The sequence below is a fragment of the Miniopterus schreibersii genome, assembly GCF_964146895.1.
Source record: "Miniopterus schreibersii genome assembly, chromosome: 2".
Lineage (NCBI taxonomy): Eukaryota > Metazoa > Chordata > Mammalia > Chiroptera > Miniopteridae > Miniopterus > Miniopterus schreibersii.
In genome coordinates this window covers 98,075,827-98,094,644 of record NC_138102.1, presented here as the reverse complement: position 1 = coordinate 98,094,644, position 18,818 = coordinate 98,075,827, and the positions used below count along the sequence as shown (strand labels likewise).

Genomic DNA, 18,818 nt, shown 5'->3' with positions numbered 1-18,818 from the left:
GACACTGGGATCTTTCTTTGCTGATAATTCTGCCACAAAATAAGTCATGTGTTTCAACCATGTGTTAATTGCTCTCACAAGTGCTGGCTCTAAAAAGGACAGCCTGGAAGGAAGTCCAATTGGTAGATTCAGATTACTGGTTTTCTGACCTTTGTCACACACAATAAGAGAAAATGAAAGGAATGCAGAGTGATGCAGCTCTCTCTGTGAAGCTGGGCTCTGTACCGCCTGTGGAAATCCTGGGGTGCGTGAAGTGTGAAGTTTGCTTTACGGCATCATAGCTTAAAATAATTAAATGTAATGTTTTTGAGCCCAAAACACAAGTCTCTAAAATTATGTAACAATGGAAGGTTTGGGGATCAGAATTCAAGAATATTTTACCTAAAATTTATACACTTTGCATTTTCATTTCTGTTAGATCAGTAGAGGTTGTTTTTATGAACTCTAACTCCTTATGGAAGATGTTCCTTGGTTTTGCCATTTAAATCACTTAAATTAAACCTTAGCACAGTACCTTTTCCCCATTCTCTCATGTTTTTATGTTTCTAGTATTCTTACAACTAATATTAACAGCTAATATTTCTGGAGTAGTTACTATGCACCAGGCACTGTGCTGAACTTACCAGCTCCTTTCATTTTCACAGTGGTCCTAGGTAGTATTTATATTCCTGTTTACATATGGAAAAAGTTGGTACAGAGAGGGTAAAATAATTGCACAAGGTCACACAGTATTGATTTGAATTCAAGCTGGGTGCCCTCACAACCAATATCTGAACTATTCTACACTCTATTAACAGTCTGCATGGTCATCTTTATGTAAGGATACCTTCATTAACTTCTTAAGACAAATCAATGCAGGGCTCTCCCATACCAGCCAGCCATAAATCATGTACCCAAGTTCCCATTGCCGAAAACAGTGCTGTATTTGGAACCCTCTGAACTCCTTGAGAGATGCTGAAGCATCCCAGACTCCCACCCTCCATGAGGGTGGGAAGCCGCCTTGGCTCTAGAGGTCATGGTGGAGTTTAAGAGACACATTACACTCCTTAGCATTGGAAAATGCCAAAATGGGAGGTCAGGGCTCTCTGAAATTGTGTATCATGGTGAATTTTTCTGAGGAACTAAGAAGTACAAAAGTTAAAGGAGATGGTTAGAAGGCTAGGTCCTGACACTTTTTGAGTCATCCCTGTTTCCAAAATAATAGCTTAAATACTGTTGTTAAAGAATTTATTAAGTAAAATAGTTCGAGTGATTTTTCATCTTTATTCAGCTTGGAATTTGTTTGCATGGCATTTTTCTTCTTGGAGTAAATATTATGTCTGAAAAACATTTGCCACAGCATTCTTTTAATTAGAGGTTGATGTTTTTGTTCCTTTCTGTGCAACAACTTAAATGTCCCCAAACAAGAAAATGGAAAAGTACAAGTCCTCTTTATCAGTCAGCCTTTTATCAGATGAGAGAATCTACTGGATGCTAGTGGCCAAGTAGATGAACATTATGTTTTTAGCTGAAGAAATGTATTCAATCAATTTTTAGTATCGTTGCTTTATATAAAAAGAGATGATTTGTTCCCTTATATTTTTGGCAGAGATGTAACATTTCTTATTACATTTCTTGTTTGTTAAAAAAATGCTTAGTGCCCTAGCCATTTTTGCTCAGTGGTTAGAGCATTGACCCTTGGACTGAAGGGTACCGGGTTCAGATCCAGCCAAGGGCACATACCTGGGTTGCAGGTGTGATCCCAAGGCAGGACACAACCAATTCTGTCTCTCTCAGATCGATGTTTCTCTCTCTCTCTCCCCTTCTTCGTTTCACTCTCTCTGAAAAACACAGAAAAAATATCCTCAGGTGAGGATTAAAAAAAAAAAAGCTTAGTAATTATTGTCCTTATATTTGCTTACTTATGGGACAATATATGTGAGTAGATTCTGGGGCTTGTTACCTGATTCTAAAAATGTAAATGGGCTTTTGACATTTTGTTCTGTAGCCATAGCAAGAGGTGTTATTTTTGACATATGTATAGTACGTTTAAAGTGAATTTCAGTAGATGTCCTCAGCTATTTCTCTTGCTGAGTTAGCTTTACTTAGAAATAAATGGAATTCTTTAAGAGCCTAGATTTACATGGGCTTGTGTCAAATCACAAAATTTCATTTTATAGCTTTAATAGAATTAAAATTTGTATGAGAGTGGCAAGAGTGATTTTCAAAAACTTCAAAGTATAGGGCACTGACCTTTATTCCCTTAGATTGTCCAATAAAATAATGACAACATCCAACACAACAACAGCTATCCAGTGTGAATGAATAAAAATTATACCTAAGTATTTTAAACAAGCTAAATTGGGTCATCTGTACAGAAAGCAGTATAACTGATGCTTTTTCCTCTTACCTCCTACTTTTTCTCTCTGGTTTAAATTTTCTTCTTCCCAAAGTATTTTGTGTCATTCTTTAGTTAAGAGTCATTTGGGTTGTAAATCATTCAGTCTTGTTTATCTAAGATACTTTCTTTCTCCCTCAATTCTCAGTGGTAGTTCAGCTGGAAATCGAATTTTAGTTTCACATTTATTTTTCCTCTATACTTTTGACAATATATTTCACTATGTTCCCTCTATTACTGCTGTTGAAACATCTGTGGTTGATTTGTTATTTGTTTGTGGATTTTTAAAACTTTTTTCCCTGCTTGCTTTTATGTTTGTTTGTTTGTTTTCTTTGTCTATAGTGTCATGAGGTTTCACTACTCTGTGTTTGGATGTGGAATTATTTTTATTTTCTTGTTTGAGATTCTCATGTTTCTTGAATTGAGGGCTTACATCCTGAATTATGGAAAGTTCTTAGCCATTAAGTATTGGAATATTACCATTCCTTCACTTTCCCTGCTTCTCTTTTTCTGACACTCCTATTAGATCGGACCTTCTCATGTTATATAGTTTATCTTTTTACCCTTCTGTTATTATATTTACTTCTTTGCCTCTCACTACTACATTTTGAGTCATTTTCTCAGGTCTGTATTCAGTTCATCAATACTGTCTTGAGCTATGTCTAATCTGTTGTTTAGCCTGCCATTGAGAATTATAAATTTGGTGACTATATTTTTCAGTTCTAGAAGTTCTGTTTGGTTTTCTATCAAGGTCTATTTAGATGGAGTTTTTAAGATGAATTTTTTTCCTTTCTTAAGTTTACAGTTTCTCTTATATTTCTTTGATCACATCAAACATACATTTTTGTGTGTGTGCCCTGTTTTAGATTAGCCTTAGAATGATTCCTGTCTGGGGCCAAATATTAATAATTTCTTGACATGGCAGTTTCAGCACCCAGAAAGCGATATTAATGGAACTCCAACTCGTGTAAGACTTGAGACTGTGATTTCAAATGCTTGTGGATGCTTTGCTCTTGTCTTTACCTAGAACCCAGGCAGGGACCGTTGGAGTATCTGTCTTCCTAGATTTTCCCCTAGTCCATTTTTTTCATTGTTTAGGACAAGACTTTATGTAGATATCTTATTTCCAATGTCCCACCTCTCAAGGCCCACAGCTTTGTTTCCTGTTCCCAGTGGACAACAGAAAAACCTCCAGGATAATGAGACCAATAATTCTCCCCCTTTGCAGCTGCTACGTCACTTCATACCTTCCTGCTTTCCGTTTCCCTCTTCCTTTCTTGTGAGCTCATTTTTGCATTTAAAAATAGTTTATATTCCATTCAACATTTCCAGGTGTTTATAGCATGTGAGATTTTGAGTTATGTCAGTCCATTATCCTGCCAAAGTCTTCTGGGGAATTCGTGGTTTGCTTCTCATGCAGACAAGGCCAGGGTGGGTCTTTGCACCGTGAGGCTACATGCAAGCTGAAGTTTCCATGACAAGGTGAAGTGTCCCCAAAATGAATAAAAGGAAGAATGAGGGGACTGTAGCCAATTTTTCCCCTTCTGATCCTGTCTTATAAATCTTGCCTAAATACAGCCCTGTCCCTTTCATTCCCTTGTTCAAAACCTTGATTTTACATTCTTTTATGGCTTGATTTGGCTACAACCTATTTTACTTCCCCTGTGCACTTTAATGGACCCATGTTTCAATTCTGTGCTTGCACAGGAAGCTAAATCAGGTATTGGGCCTACAGGTTTCATCTGGATCTACAGTGTATCAGCATAAAATAGCAGCAGAAGAAGAAGAAATTCTAACTCACTTAAGACTTAGAAAGCAAGTAATTTAATCTCTGCTTTGATTGAGTCTTGGAAGAAAGCAAAGATCTGCATAACTTCAAAAAAAGGACACTCACCTAACTTCTTGTCCTTCAGCAGAGCTTATGACTGAGTGAGAGGGCATTGCTTACCTTCTTCTTCTAAAATTCTGGATTTAAAAACACTTTCGTGGCTTTTTTAAACTTTTTATTGTTAACACTATTACAGATGTTCCATTTCCCCCTCTTTGCCCACCTCCACCGAGCCCCTACTTCCTCTTCCCTCTGGCATCACCATGGGTTATATATATATGTTCTTTGGCTAAAAAAAACGAAAACACTTTTATGATGAGAGGTGGCATGAAAATGGAGGATTTTATTGTAGGAATTGCTCGAACCTTGAACCCATGCTCACAAAATAGTTCATGGACAAGACACAGGCAGAATCTCTCAGTAAGGATCCCTGTTGTTGAGCTTGGAGCACAGGTGTGCAATGAAAGACACATATTCATAAAGATGCTGTGTTATGCTGAAAAGTAGACTTAATAATATAACATGATCTAGCTGGTTTGCTAACATAAAAGAAACAATTAAGGGAATTTCTATTTTAATGTAAGACTAAAAGTAAACTGGAAGTAACACAAAGTATTTTCTCGGTGTGCAAGTCTTTAAATTAGAGTCCAGGATGCCACCCTCTCTTGCACCACACACCAGGAATCTGTAATGAGATATGTCATGCCTTAAGACCGAGCCTGTATAAACATCAGTTGTGGCCAGCTGGTACCAACATTGAAAGGCCAGGCAATTAGCTAATGATAACGTAACTGTACACTAATGTTGTTCTAAATTCAGGCAGTAACATCTGTTGACAAATCTTTATTCCTTGGCCTTGTGTCTTAGGATTCCAGCTTCTCTTGGGTGCTGATGTCTCAGAGCTGGCATCAGTATAACTCTCTGAATTTGAGCAGGACACTGTGCTATGATAATGACACTGGTGACCCACCACCAACAAACTATATATGATGAATTGTTCTAGTAATTTTATTGAATTTGATTGTGGCTCTAAGAAAGCAAGGCCTTTAGCAAGTGAAATATACCCTCACCCCAGCTTCTCACAATTTTAGACCAGGTCTGATAAGAGGTAACAGACTAAGGTTAAGATACAGTCTATTTGTAGTTATAAAAGAGCTTTTTCTTTTGCCACTAACCCATATAGAGATGGAACATTCAGCCATAGTCTTATGTTTCTCCTCTTCAGATACCTGAGTTGTCTGAAGACTTCTAAATATCAGAAAATATCAGCTCCTTTAATCAGAAATCTGTTTAATATGCAAGGAATTTGTGAATTAAGAAAATTTGCTGTGATTGGTGGAGCCACTATGGAAAACAAAAATGTAACTGCCTTATGATCCAGTGATTCTACTTTCTTTGGGTGTTTATCCAAAGAAACAAAAAACACTAATTCGAAAGAATATGTGCACCACTATGTTCATTGCACCATTATTTACAATAGTCAAAATATGGATGCAATCCAAGTGCCCATCAATAGATGAGTGGATAAAAAAGGTGTGGCACATACCCATATACACACTATCTAACAGAGACCCACCTCACAACAAAAGATACATAAAGACTAGAAATAAAGGGATAGAAAACAATATATCATGCAAATGGAAAAAAAAAAAAAAAAAAGCCGGGGTAGCAGTACGTATATCAGATAAAACAGACTTTAAAACAAAGTCCATAATAAGAGATAAAGAAGGGTATTACATAATGATAAAGGGATCAATACAACAAGAGGATATAGCCTGTAAACATTTATGCACCCAACATAGGAGCACCTAAATATATAAAGCAAATCTTGATGGACATAAAAGGAGAGATAGACAGTAACATAGCCATAGAAGGGGGTTTTAACACCCCATTGACATCAATGGATAGACCTTCCAGACAAAATATCCACAAGGAAACAGCAGACGTCACTGGCACACTAGGCCAGCTGAGTTTAATTGATATTTACAGAGCATTTCACCCCAAAGCACCAGAATATACATTCTTTTCAAGTGTACATGGAACATTTTCTAGGACACAACACATGTTAGGACACAAAACAAGTCTCAATAAATTTAAGAAGGTTGAAATGATATCAAGTACCTTCCCTGACCACAATGATATGAAACTAGAAATTGATCACAAGAAAAACACTGAAAAACACACAAACACATGAGGCTAAATAACATGGTACTAAACAATGAATGGGACAACAATGAGAACAAGGAAGAAATCACAAGATACCTTGACACAAATGAAAATGAAAACACAACAACTCAAAACCTATGGAACACAGTGAAGGCAGTTCTAAGAGGGAAATTTACAGCAATACAGGCCTGCCTCAAGAAACAAGAAAAATCTCAAATAAACAATCTAACTTTCTACCTGAAGGAACTGGAAAAAGAAAAACAAAGCTCAAAGTGAATAGGACAGAAATAAAAAAGATTAGTGAAAATAACTGACATAGAGACTAAAAAAAGAAAAATGCAAAACATCAATGAATCATGAGCTGGTTATTTGAAAAGATAAACAAAATTGACAAACCTTTAACCGGACTCATAAAGAAAACAAGAGAGATGACCCAAATAAATAAATTCAGAAATGAAAGAGAGGCAACAACTGATACCACAGAAATACAGAGATTGTAAGGATATATTACAAACAACTATATACCAACGAATTGGACAAGTTGGTTGAAATGGATAAATTCCTAGAAATATAGTCTTCCAAAACTGAATCAAGAAGAATCAGAAAATCTGAACAGACCCATGCAAATTAATGAAATCGAAGAAGTAATTAAAAAACTCCCAGCACGCAAAAGTCCTGGACCAGATGGCTTCACAGGTGGATTTTACTATACATTCAAAGAACTAACACCTATTCTTTACAAACTATTCCAAAGAATTCAAGAGGAGAGAAGACTCACTAGCTCGTTTTACGAGGCCAGTATTATCCTAATTCCAAAACCAGATAAAGGCACTACCGAGGAAGAAAATTATAGGCTAATATCCCTGAATGAACATAGATGCAAAAATTCTCTATAAAATATTAGCTAACTGAATTCAGTAATACATTAAAAAGATCATGCACCATGATCAAGCTGGATTTATGTCTGGCATGTAAGGTTGGTACAATATCCACAAATCACTTAATGTGATAAACCACATAAACAAAATGAAGGATAAAAATCACATAATAGATACAAAAAAAGCATTTGATTAAATTCAGCACCAATATATGATAGAAACTCTCAGCAAAGTGGGAATAGAGGGATCACACGTTAACATAATAAAGGCCATATATGACAAACCCACAGCCAACATCATACTCAATGGGCAAAAACTAAAGCCATTTCCCTTAAGATTAGGAATAAGACAGGGATGTCCTCTTTGACCACTCTCATACAACATAGCCCTGGAAGTCCTAGCCACAGCAATCAGACAAGAAGAAGAAATAAAAGGCAACCAAATTGGAAAGGAGGAAGTAAAACTGTCATTATTTGCACATGACATGATACTGTATATGGAGAACCCTAAAGATTCCACTAAAAAACTGCTAGAACTGATAAATGAATTCAGGAAAGTAGTAGGGTACAAAATAAATATTTAGAAATCAGTTGCATTTTTATATACCAATAATGAACTAGCAGAAAGGAAAACTAAGAAAACAATCCATTTACAATTGCTTCAAAAAAATAAAATACCTAGGAATAAATTTAACCAAGGATTTAAAAGACCTATATTCAAAAATTAAAAGACCCTGAAAAAAGTAATTAAAGAAGATACGAATAACTGGAAACATGTTTTGTGTTCATGAATAGGAAGAATTAACATCATTAAAATGTCCATACTACCCAAAGCAATCTATAGATTCAGTGCAATCCCTGTCAAAATACCAATGGCATATTTCACAGAATAAGAACAAATAGTCCAAATATTCATATGGAACCACAAAAGACCCAGAACAGACTCAGCAATATTGAGAAAGAAGAACAAAGTTGGGGATATCATGCTACCTGGTATCAAACTATACTACAAGGCTATAGTAAACAAAACAGCATGGTAGTGGCATAAAAACAGACTCATAGATCAGTGGATCAGAATAGAGAGCCCAGAAATAAACCCAGGTCTATATGGTCAATTAATATTTGAGAAAAGAGGGAAAAACATACCATGGGGTAAAGACAGTTTATTCAATAAGCGGTGCTAGAAAAATTGGACAGATACTTGCAAAAAAAATGAAACTGGACCACCTCCTTACACCATATACAAGAATAAACTCAGAATGAATTAAAGACCTAAATGTAAGACTCGAAACCATAAAAATTCTAGATGAAAACATAGGCAGTAAAATCTGACATTTCTCTTAGCAATTTTTTTTCTGATATATGTCTTTAGGCAAGGGAAACAAAAGAAAAAATAAACAAATGGGATTACATCAAAGTAAAGAGTTTTTGCACAGAAAAGGAAACCATCAAAAAATTGAAGAGACAATCTACTAAGTGGGAGAACAAATTCATCGATGATGCATCTGATAAGGGACAAAATCTAAAATTTATAAAGAACTCATACTACTCAGCACAAAAAAACAATCCAATTAAATAATGAGCAGAAGACCCGAATAGACACTTCTCTAAAGAAGATGTACAAAAGGCCAATAGACATATGAAAAGATGCTCAACATCACTAATCATCAGAGAGATGCAAATTAAAACCACAATGAGATATCACCTCACTCCTATCAGAATAGCTATCATCTAAATCAACAAACAACTAGTGTTGGTGAGGATGTGGAGGAAAGGGAATCTTTGTGCACTGTTGGTGGGAATACAGATTGGTGAAGCCACTGTTGAAAACAGTATGAAGCTTCCTCAAAAAGTTCAAAATGATCTGCCTGATGACCCAGCAATTCCACTTCTGAGGATTTATTCAAAAAACCCCAGATCACCAAGTCAAAAGAATGTATGTACTCCCACATTCATCAAAGCGTTATTTACAATAGCCAGCTACAATAGCCACCCAAGTGCCCATCAATAGACAAGTGGATAAAAAAGCAGTGGTATATATATACATGTATGCAATGGAATATTAACAGTCATTAAAAAAATGAAATCTTACCATTTGCAACAGCATGGATAGACCTAAAGGGTATTATAGAGAAAGACAATTACCATCTGATTTCACTTAAATGTGGAATCTAAAGAACAAAATAAAAAAATTTTGAGCCCCAGCAGGTTTTGCTCACTGGTTAGAGTGTCAGACTGCAGACTGAAGGGTCCTGGTTTGATTTTGGCCAGTGTGGCTCAGTGTTTGATGGTGGACTATGATGCAGGAGATCGCGGTTCGATTCCCAGGCAGGGCACATGCCGGGGTTGTGGGCTCCATCCTCAGTAGGGAGCTTGCAGGAGGCAGCTGATCAATGACTCTCTCTCATCATTGATGTTTCTATCTCTCTCTCCCTCTCCCTTCCTCTCTCTGAAATCAATAAAAATATATATTTAAAAAAATCAAATTAAGGCTGTCCTAGAAGGAGACTAAGAAACAGCTCTGATCAGATAAGGAATATTTATATTACACTTGACAAAGTATTGGCTTAGGTTCCAAGTTATGCATAAATAACTTTTAAAATATCTATTTCTTAGCAAAGCAGCTCAGCCTGGCACCCCTTACTTAACCTTATAGACATTCACCAGAAATCTAAAAACTCACCCTAACCCAGAAACAAAATATAGTGTTTGTAGCTAAAAACAGAAATAATTGTCAAAAGGTGTCATTTAGCTGCTGAATGAAGTGATCTTCCTGAAGGGCTTAGAAACTAACTTTTTTCTGTACACTGTTTAACCTGAAATTTGTTTTCTGTATTATGAATATTCTTAGAATCATATAAATGAAAAGAATTTCTTTTGTGGCTGATAAGTGGGACTTTTTCAGCTGTGAAAGGAAGGAAGGAAGAAGGGAGGGAGGGAGGGAGGGAGGGAGGGAGGGAGGGAGGGAGGGAGGGAGGGAGGGAAGAAAGAAAGAAAGAAAGAAAGAAAGAAAGAAAGAAAGAAAGAAAGAAAGAAAGAAAGAAAGAAAGAAAGAAAGAAAGAAAGAAAGAAGGAACTTTCCAACTTCCAAGTGCAAGTGATTGTACTTGAGACTAAACATTATGCAAAGAGGAGTAAGACAGACTTTTTTAAGAATAACTTCCCTTTTTTGCTTAGCTATAATTTTTCAGGCAACTAATCTTCACAATAACCCTAGAAGATACAGGTAATAATAATAAAAACATGCCAGGTTTACTTGGTGCCTACTGAGTGCCAGGCACTGTTCTTAATCTTCACAGTATGAGGTAGGTACTTTTACCACCCCACAAGAAAACTGAGATATAGAAGTTAAACAACTTTACAAAAGTCATACTACGTGGTGGAGCTGGTGTTCAACCTGGACTATCTGTCCGTGGGATCCTTGCTCTTAAAGACTACACTCATGGCCTTCTTAATTTTTAGTCAGAGATGCTAAAACTGAGAGATTTGATAAAGCTTACCGAAGGTGGTATAGTTAGGGTTAATGCCCCAATTCAAACCTTGGTCTGATTGATTCCAAAGTCCAAGCTTTAATCTATTTGGGAAATGATGTATACATGAATAGTAGGTTGGCAATGGGTGGGTATATGAGAACTAGAGAATACAAAGAGCTATTGACGAGTGAAACTGGGCTGTCACTTCTTGTAAAGGTGATCAGCGAAAGTGGTGGAATAAATGAACCTTGAGGGACAAGTAGGATTTTCTGACGAGAGGTGGTTTGGCTCAGTCTGAAAAGAGTAAGTGTGTATGGGGGGGGGGGGGGGATGATGTATTAGTGGTGCCAGAAGATAAATCAGAACATAATTGATTTCAAGTCCCCAAAGATAGCCTTGGGGAATATAAATACTTAAGAAGAAATACAAGCCTATGAAGGGGTAGGAGAAAAACTGGGAGATGGAATGATTCAAGTGACAAGAAGGGAGTAATCATTAGTGTCTCGTTGAAGCTGAAATGTCCCAAAAGAAACATATTGACAAATGGCCACTAGATTTGTCATTTGGGAAGTCAGTGGGGCCTGTAGGGAGACTATTTTTAGTGGTGACAGAGAAGTCAGATTGCAGGTGGTTGAAGAAAGAAAGAAGGGAAGACAGGAAATGTAGACCACTCATTGGAGAACCAAAGATGAGAAGTAGGGTAGAGAAAACAGTGGCCAGAAGTGGACATGCGCTCAGGGCAGGCGCCAAGATAAAACAAGGTCTACACTTATTGTTAGCTGATTAAAAGAGCCAGAACAGAGGAGGAGGTTGGCCTAAGGGGGAGTGAGGAGCTGGTTGATGGAGCAAGGTGCTGGAGGAGGCAAGGAAGATCCACCCACATGTACTGAATGTCTACTTACAGGACATTAGCATGCACACTTATTGGGATATATTGGGGAAAAAAGTAAAAAACATCAACAAAGTAGAATGTAATCCAGAGAAAGGTGAGTGAAAGTGGTATCTTACATGTCTCAGTAGCTGCTGGTAGTTTAAAACAAAAAAAGAAAGAAAATGCCTCTGGGAGCTGCCCTTTTGTTCAATTAAGATGATTGACTCTGTAGCTGAATTTAACTGAAGTTTCCTCTTTACTGTTCAAATACTGGATTTGTACTTGGGACTGGTAGATTTGGCAGAGCAGTAAGCTTAATGAAATGTGCAAAGCCAGCAGCAAATAGGACAGAGTCTCTTCAGGGTTTTTTGTTTTTTAAAAGAAGTGCCATGCCTGGCCGGGCATGGCTCAGCCATTGAGCGTCGACCTAGGACCCAGGCGATCGGGGTTCGATTCCCGGTCAGGGCACATGCCCGGGTTGTGGGCTCGATCAATGACTCTCTCATCATTGATGTTTCTATCTCTCTCTCCCCCCGCTGTCCTCTCTCTGAAATCAATAAAGATATATATATATATTTTTTTTTAAGTGTCAAATAGTCGTCCAGATTTCGTCTCATGTCATTGGGTACTTCACAGCATCTTACTTGCTAGTGCCTTTAGCTGATTTGAGGTACTCTCTATTATCCTTCTCTTGATCTTGGGACTTCTTTCCCCAAGATTTTGGGTGAAAACCAGCATATATTGTTTTGTTTAAGAAAATTCATTTTGGTAACTGAATAGACTAAAAAAAAAAAGACACAGTTCTGTCAGTTTCTATAAGCACCCTACTTCCACAGGTCTCCAAGGGTCTTAATAGTGCTCATTAGTTCTTGTTAGAAAGTTGGTCAGCATGTCAGGAGTGGTGTCCATTTTTACTACGGGCAATCTGAGTCAAGCATCAAGGGTGCTCCATTTTCACCAGAAGTTCAGTGATCCCTGTAGGTCATCAAAATGACCAGAGTATATTTTTAAGACAATTCAGACTCTGGGGCCCTGGTTGCCCCTCATGTCTGGGGAGTCTTTTGGGGAGAAATAGTGTATATTCAGAACTGTGAGGCCTCTGTCTCACTCCATATATCTGTTTCCAAAGTTGAGTCCAGGCTAGCACAAATGAGACCTGAAGAGAAAAACCTGTGTCCCACATGGAGATACCTAGAGCCCATTTTCCTTTGGTTCAGGCTAACTAGGAGGCCTGCCACGGTGCACTGGTAGTTAGAGGAAAGGCTTCAGTGGTGTTGCATGGCTGGCCCAGCTCTTTGCTCTGAAGAGCACTATCACCAGGGGACCAGGGGGATGGGACAGTTCACTCCTTATTTTCCTCACGTTCTGGTGAAGAGAGATCCCAATTGTAGAGGTTCAGTTCTGAAAATTCATTAACTTTGCAGACCAAATATGCATATTATGGTATATCACCACTGATGTTATCAAAACCCTGAATTAGATATGTGTAAATATGTTCTTATAATCAAAATCGCTATAGTTTCCAGATTGGAGAAGTTTGGTGGTGGTGATTGGTTGTTTTTAATTTTTAACTTGGTTGTTTTTATCTCATCCCACCATTAAATTAAAAGGTTTTCTCTAAATTATGTATTAAGAATTAAAGTCATAGTAATAACATTGAGCTTGGTTTTTAAGAGAGAAGGGCAATTAATCTTTATAATTTTTCCTACTTTCTGTAATACAGCTTTCTAGTTACACTCGGAAATATCATGGAAGCTAAAACTAAAGCTTTAATTAATGTTAATGGGCGTGCACTGCCCCAGCAAAACACGTGGAGCTCAGTTTCAGCTGCTGAGCATTAGAAAAGGTGACACACATTTTAATCTTATCTAATCCCAGTAATAATGGTGTTAGAAATTTTAATAATCATAAGGACTATTGATTGTTGAATACTCTGTGCCATTCATATTTCATTTCTAATGAGGTAGATTGGTAATATTTATCCCTATTTTACCCAAAAGATGACTGAAGTTTAAAGAGACTAAGTAAGGTCCATGTGTTGTAAACAAGGGGCCTACGATTCAACCTCAAATTTCTCAGATTCCAACCCTACCAGCATTGAACTACTAGAATCAACTGTTGTATTAATTATAAGACACTAAAATAGCACCTTAAGAAAGGTTGATGTTATATTTGAAAAATTGAATAATCTCACATTAACTCTCGTGGCATTGCTTGGTTACATGTTTATTGAAATATCTCTGAGGGCAATAATAATTTGGAACTTTTTTAGGTTAATGAAGTCCTACCTGCATGGGGCACACTTGGAATTTTTTTTTAGGCCAGTAAAATGTCAGAAGCAGAAAGTGATATATTAAATGAGCCCCTTGTATCCCTCAAATAAAACTCCTTTGATACATAGACTCTCTCTAGACTTGTCTAACTGCCCATGTCCTGTCGTTTATGGATATCTCCTCTCTTGCAGATTACAGAGGGGCCCAGTGTGAAAAGACTATAAAATGAAAATGTAGCTAGTATACACTGAAATGGTTTGAAAATTGAGGTGAAAGTCAATGGCTTTCCTTGCTGATTTAGGTAGGTAGGGACACAAAGAGCTTTTAGAGTTTGTATTTTCTTAAGGAGGGTGGGGGCAGTTGGAACTTCCCCAGGTGTGAAAAGCACAAACAGGGACCTCTCTCTTTTCCTGTGGAAATACTTGTCAATCCTATACCACTCTTCATGACCCACAGAAGTCCCACTTGGGTGGGTCAGGACAGCTGTGCTCTTTATCTCACAGCAGGCAAGATATTTGCCACCCAAATCCTATCTGGATGTGGGAAGAGCTGCAGAGTGGGTCCCTTCTGCAATACCATTAGGAAAATATAGAAGTTGGGTAAGTGGTGTTGCAATAAGTTTTAGGAAGTGCCTCATACTATTTTGAAAAGGGATTGTTTTTGTTAAACAGTGACAGAAGTGATGCATCATATTCTTCCATTTTTAGTTTTTGTTGTTTGGTTTTTAATGGAGAATTTCAAACATCTCATGTAGAAAGACAGCATAATGAACCCTGTGATCATCTCCAACAATTGTCAACTCATGGCCAGTTTGTTACACACTCCTTGCACCTCCCTCCAATATTATTTGAAGCGAATGCTAGAAACCATATGACCTCTTAGTATTTAAGCATGTATCTCTAAAAGATAAAGATTATTTTTAAAACAAAACTACAATAGCATTGCTATACCGAAAAAGTTAATAATCTCTTAACATCATCAAATATGTAATTAGAGTTCAAATTGCCAATGGTCTCAGAAACATTATACTTTTTAAAAACAGATTATTTGAATCAGGATCCAGATAAGAGCCACGCATTGCAATAGGCTTTTTAAAAAAATCAGTAGAACCTCCCTCCATTTCTCTTTTCTCCCCCTTGCAACTTACTTATTGAAGAAACATCTTTCATTCATTCTCCTTCAGGCTGGATATTGCTGATTGCATCCCTGTAGTAGAATGTAACTTATTCCTCTATTTAGCATTCCTATATTTCCTAAAAATTAGAAATATGTCTAAAGGCTTGGTCAGATACAGGCTTGATTTTTATTTGTTTATTTATTTTTTGTCAAGACTATTTTATAACGCTTGCTTCCATCAGGAGAGACTGAATGTCTAGTTTTCTGTTTGGGGGGGGCCATTAACAGCCACTGATGTTCAATACTGAGTCTCCCAATGTTTCAGCTTTGCCACCTCTTTTGTCCCCTGTCACCTAGTGAGCTGGAGCTCCTGGGCAAGGCAGGGTCACAGGTGAACGTCTTCCAGCTCCAGACCACTAAGAATTTTCAGGAATCTGTTACCCCAAATTCATGTTTTTCAGGATTATTTTTTTTAAATGTATCATTCAACTCAATGAACCTTCAGTAAATAAATACAATTGTACCAAAATATAAAACCAAGACAAATTTTAAAAGCGTACAAAGCACAAGGTTCTTACTGGACGAATGGGATGGTTATTTTGAGCCTCCCCTGAGAGCCTCCATTTCCACTTGTTCTTTCAATACCCACTGTTTATTCTGTGTTCATTTCACTGCACTACTTATTTAGTGCTCTTTGAGAACCAGGATGTCTGGAATGTGCAGATCTTAGATTCTTGCAGATATTGGATTCCATGCAGCTGGTCTCCTCCTTAGAACACCTCAAGGAGAACCTCACCTCTGCAGTTGTCTTTTCTCAAAGGGGCACAAACCTTACTGATCTCTGCCCTGTGTTCAGATGGCTGTCTTCTGAGCTGAGCAGGCTTGCCGCCCTCCTCTCTCTTCTCCCTCTTTCTCTTTCCTTCCCTCCTTTCCTCATCCTTTCTTTTTCTTTTTTATATTTTAGCCAGCATGATAGTCTCTTCTCCATGTCTACTCTTAAACCTCCTAACATTGCTAAAATCTATGCTGATGCAGAGGTAATCTTGAAAATGGCAAAATGTGAACTTGATTCTCAGTGCCCAAAGCTGTATTCCTCATAGCATAGGGATACGTTCAGCCACTTAACAAACCCTTATAATAAGTTCAACTGTGTACTAGAAATGTGAGAGATTGACAAGTTACAGTTCCATAGAAATGATGACAAGAATAGATACAATCCAAGTGCCATGTGGCAACTAACCAGCAACTCTGCCAGGGAAAACTGGCGAGGGGCTTAATCTGGGAAGTGACATTGAAACTAAGTCTTTGTATGATGAAGACAGGGTATTAGTGTAAAAATAGTTAAGGAAAACTTAGTGTAGTGGTATGTTATTTTATTGAAGCACTGAACCTAAGTTATTGGTAAATGAACTTGACTTTTGTGTATGACACCCACTTACCACATAGACTTTGCCTGCTAAAGAAACAGACTTGCAATATGTTGCTTTCTTCATATGTATGCAAATATTTGTAAGCACAAAATATCACATTTATCGGCATTCCCACCCCATTACTAGTGGGGGAAAATAACTTTTAGGCATGGGAAGTTTCAGGGTGTTGTAGAACATGGTTACCTGCCTTCATCCACTGTGGCAGGATCTTGCCTTTCAGGTGATAGTGGATGAACAACCACCAGTTCCCTAGGTATGGGCTCCTGAGTTAATGCAGGGTTTACAGGTCCACGTGTGTGCCAAGCACTAACTCTTGGCTGAGTAAACTGTGGTCTCTAATGTAGATGTATTACTATTTTCCTAATGTATGTAAAATGAGTATTGTTGCTATCACAGAACAAAGCCATTTAAAAGTATCATAGCTCAGTTGGTTGGAGAGTCATCTCGTATACCAAAAGGTTGTGGGTTCGATTCCCAGTCAGGGCACATATTCAGGTCTCAGGTTCAGTCCCCAGCCAGGGCACATATGGGAGGCAACCGATCGATGTTTCTCTCTCACATTGATGTTTCTCTCTCTTCTCTCTCTTCCTTCTCTCTCTCTTCCTTCCTCCCTCTCTCTAAAATCAATAAAACCACATCCTCAGGTGAGGATTTAAAAATAAATTAAGTATCATTGAAGTCATAGTACTAGCTCTGTCATTATGTATGGTTTTAAATATAATAGACACTAAAATAGAATTGTTATCATGTATGTATGTTTGGGGTGTGAGTCTGTTTTGTGGTCGGGAATTCTTTGAAAATTTTTGACATTAAAAGGAGTCCTCATAAAATAGATGGTCCTGATGGTTGAAAAACATTGTGAAGGTACCTAATGCCAATGAAATTTACACTTAAAAATGGTTAAAGTGGTAAATTGTACATTATGTATATTTTGCCACAATAAAAAGTACTTAAAACCATTTTTAACTTACAACAAAATGCACACACACAAATAAGAGGATCTCATATTTAATGAAACTGGATGTCATTGGCCTAGGCTTAGATTACTGTGACAAATATTTGGCCATTACCAAGCAATGCCGTGCCCTCTAACCTTAGTGCTGGGAGAAACAGAGGCCCTGGCATTTCTGGAGCTTGTAGTCTAGTGGGGGTGGCACCCAGCTCATCCTGGTGAATGCACGGTTGTACATGATTCCACACTGTGATGCATGTGAAAGGAAAAGTATTTGGAACTTTGCAGGCATGTAATAGGGGTCTGGACGTGGTGTTGGGAGAGGACACGGAGAAGGGCTTCCCTGAGGAAGTGGCAGTTGGGCTGATACTGAGTAATGGACAAGTACAGATTACACTCCTGAGAGGTCATTGGCCGCTTTCACCGTTTCAGACTCTCCCCCCAGTGGCGGGAACCCTGTATTGGTCAGCATTCCTCCACACACAGCATTGGACACATTGTTAGCTGTCAGTTCCCATGGGGTGCTGAATCAACAAAACACTGTAGAAATGTTTACTACACTGCGCTTGTTCCAAGGATGTTTGTGGGACTTGACACCACCTATTTTCACTTCCTTGATGTTCATACTTGTATTTTAATTGGTTCTACAAAGAACTTCAGATGACATTATAACCTCCACTTATACAGAGAATGCTTTGCAATGTAATGGCTGCACCTGTGTTCTTTTTTAAAAAATATATATCTTTATTGGTTTCAGAGAGAGGAAGGGAGAGGGAGAGAGAGATAGAAACATCAATGATGAGAAAGTCATTGATCAGCTGCCTTCTGCATGCCCCCACTGGGGATCGAGCCTGCAACCCGGGGCATGTGCCCTGACTGGGAATCAAACCATGATCTCCTGGATCCTAGGTCGACTCTCAACCGCCGAGCCACACCCAGCCAGGCTGCACCTTGTTGTTGACCAATCAGCTTAACCTGTTGCTACTTTCATCACTCTTCCTTGCCCTCAGGCATGTTTTTGTATTCCCTTTCCCACTAGCACCTTCTAGACAGTGTGCTTTGAAGAGAAAAATGTTGGTTAGCCCTTAAGAACCCAGTATTCTCTTTGTTTTAGATAAATACACATTTTTAAGCTGTGTACTTTACAAATGAAACAGAGTAATTGACTCATATGACTCTTGGTAAAGCTTCAGATTCTTCAGTCTGGCGGTGAAGGTGGGGCTTACATCCACCTTAGGTACATAGCGGTTTTTTTCTGGTAAAGGAGAAGGTTGGAGAAGTGAGTCAAGGAGAGGGTCTATCTGATTGGCAAAATGTAAATGTAGTCTACCTAGGACATCTACATTGGTTAAAGTGCAGCATTATTTTTTGATATATAACTTTTGCATGGTTTCTAACGCTAAACCAGATTTGGATCAGTATTAACTTCCATACCAAAAAAAAAAAGAAACAAGT

General features: G+C 37.9%; 1 protein-coding gene across 5 annotated transcripts in view; it reads left to right on the top strand.

Annotated features, from left to right (window-relative positions):
* Window positions 1–18,818, top strand: part of FRY (FRY microtubule binding protein) — a 508,702-nt gene that overhangs the window by 240,281 nt on the left and 249,603 nt on the right. The gene's annotated exons all lie outside the window — the stretch shown is intronic.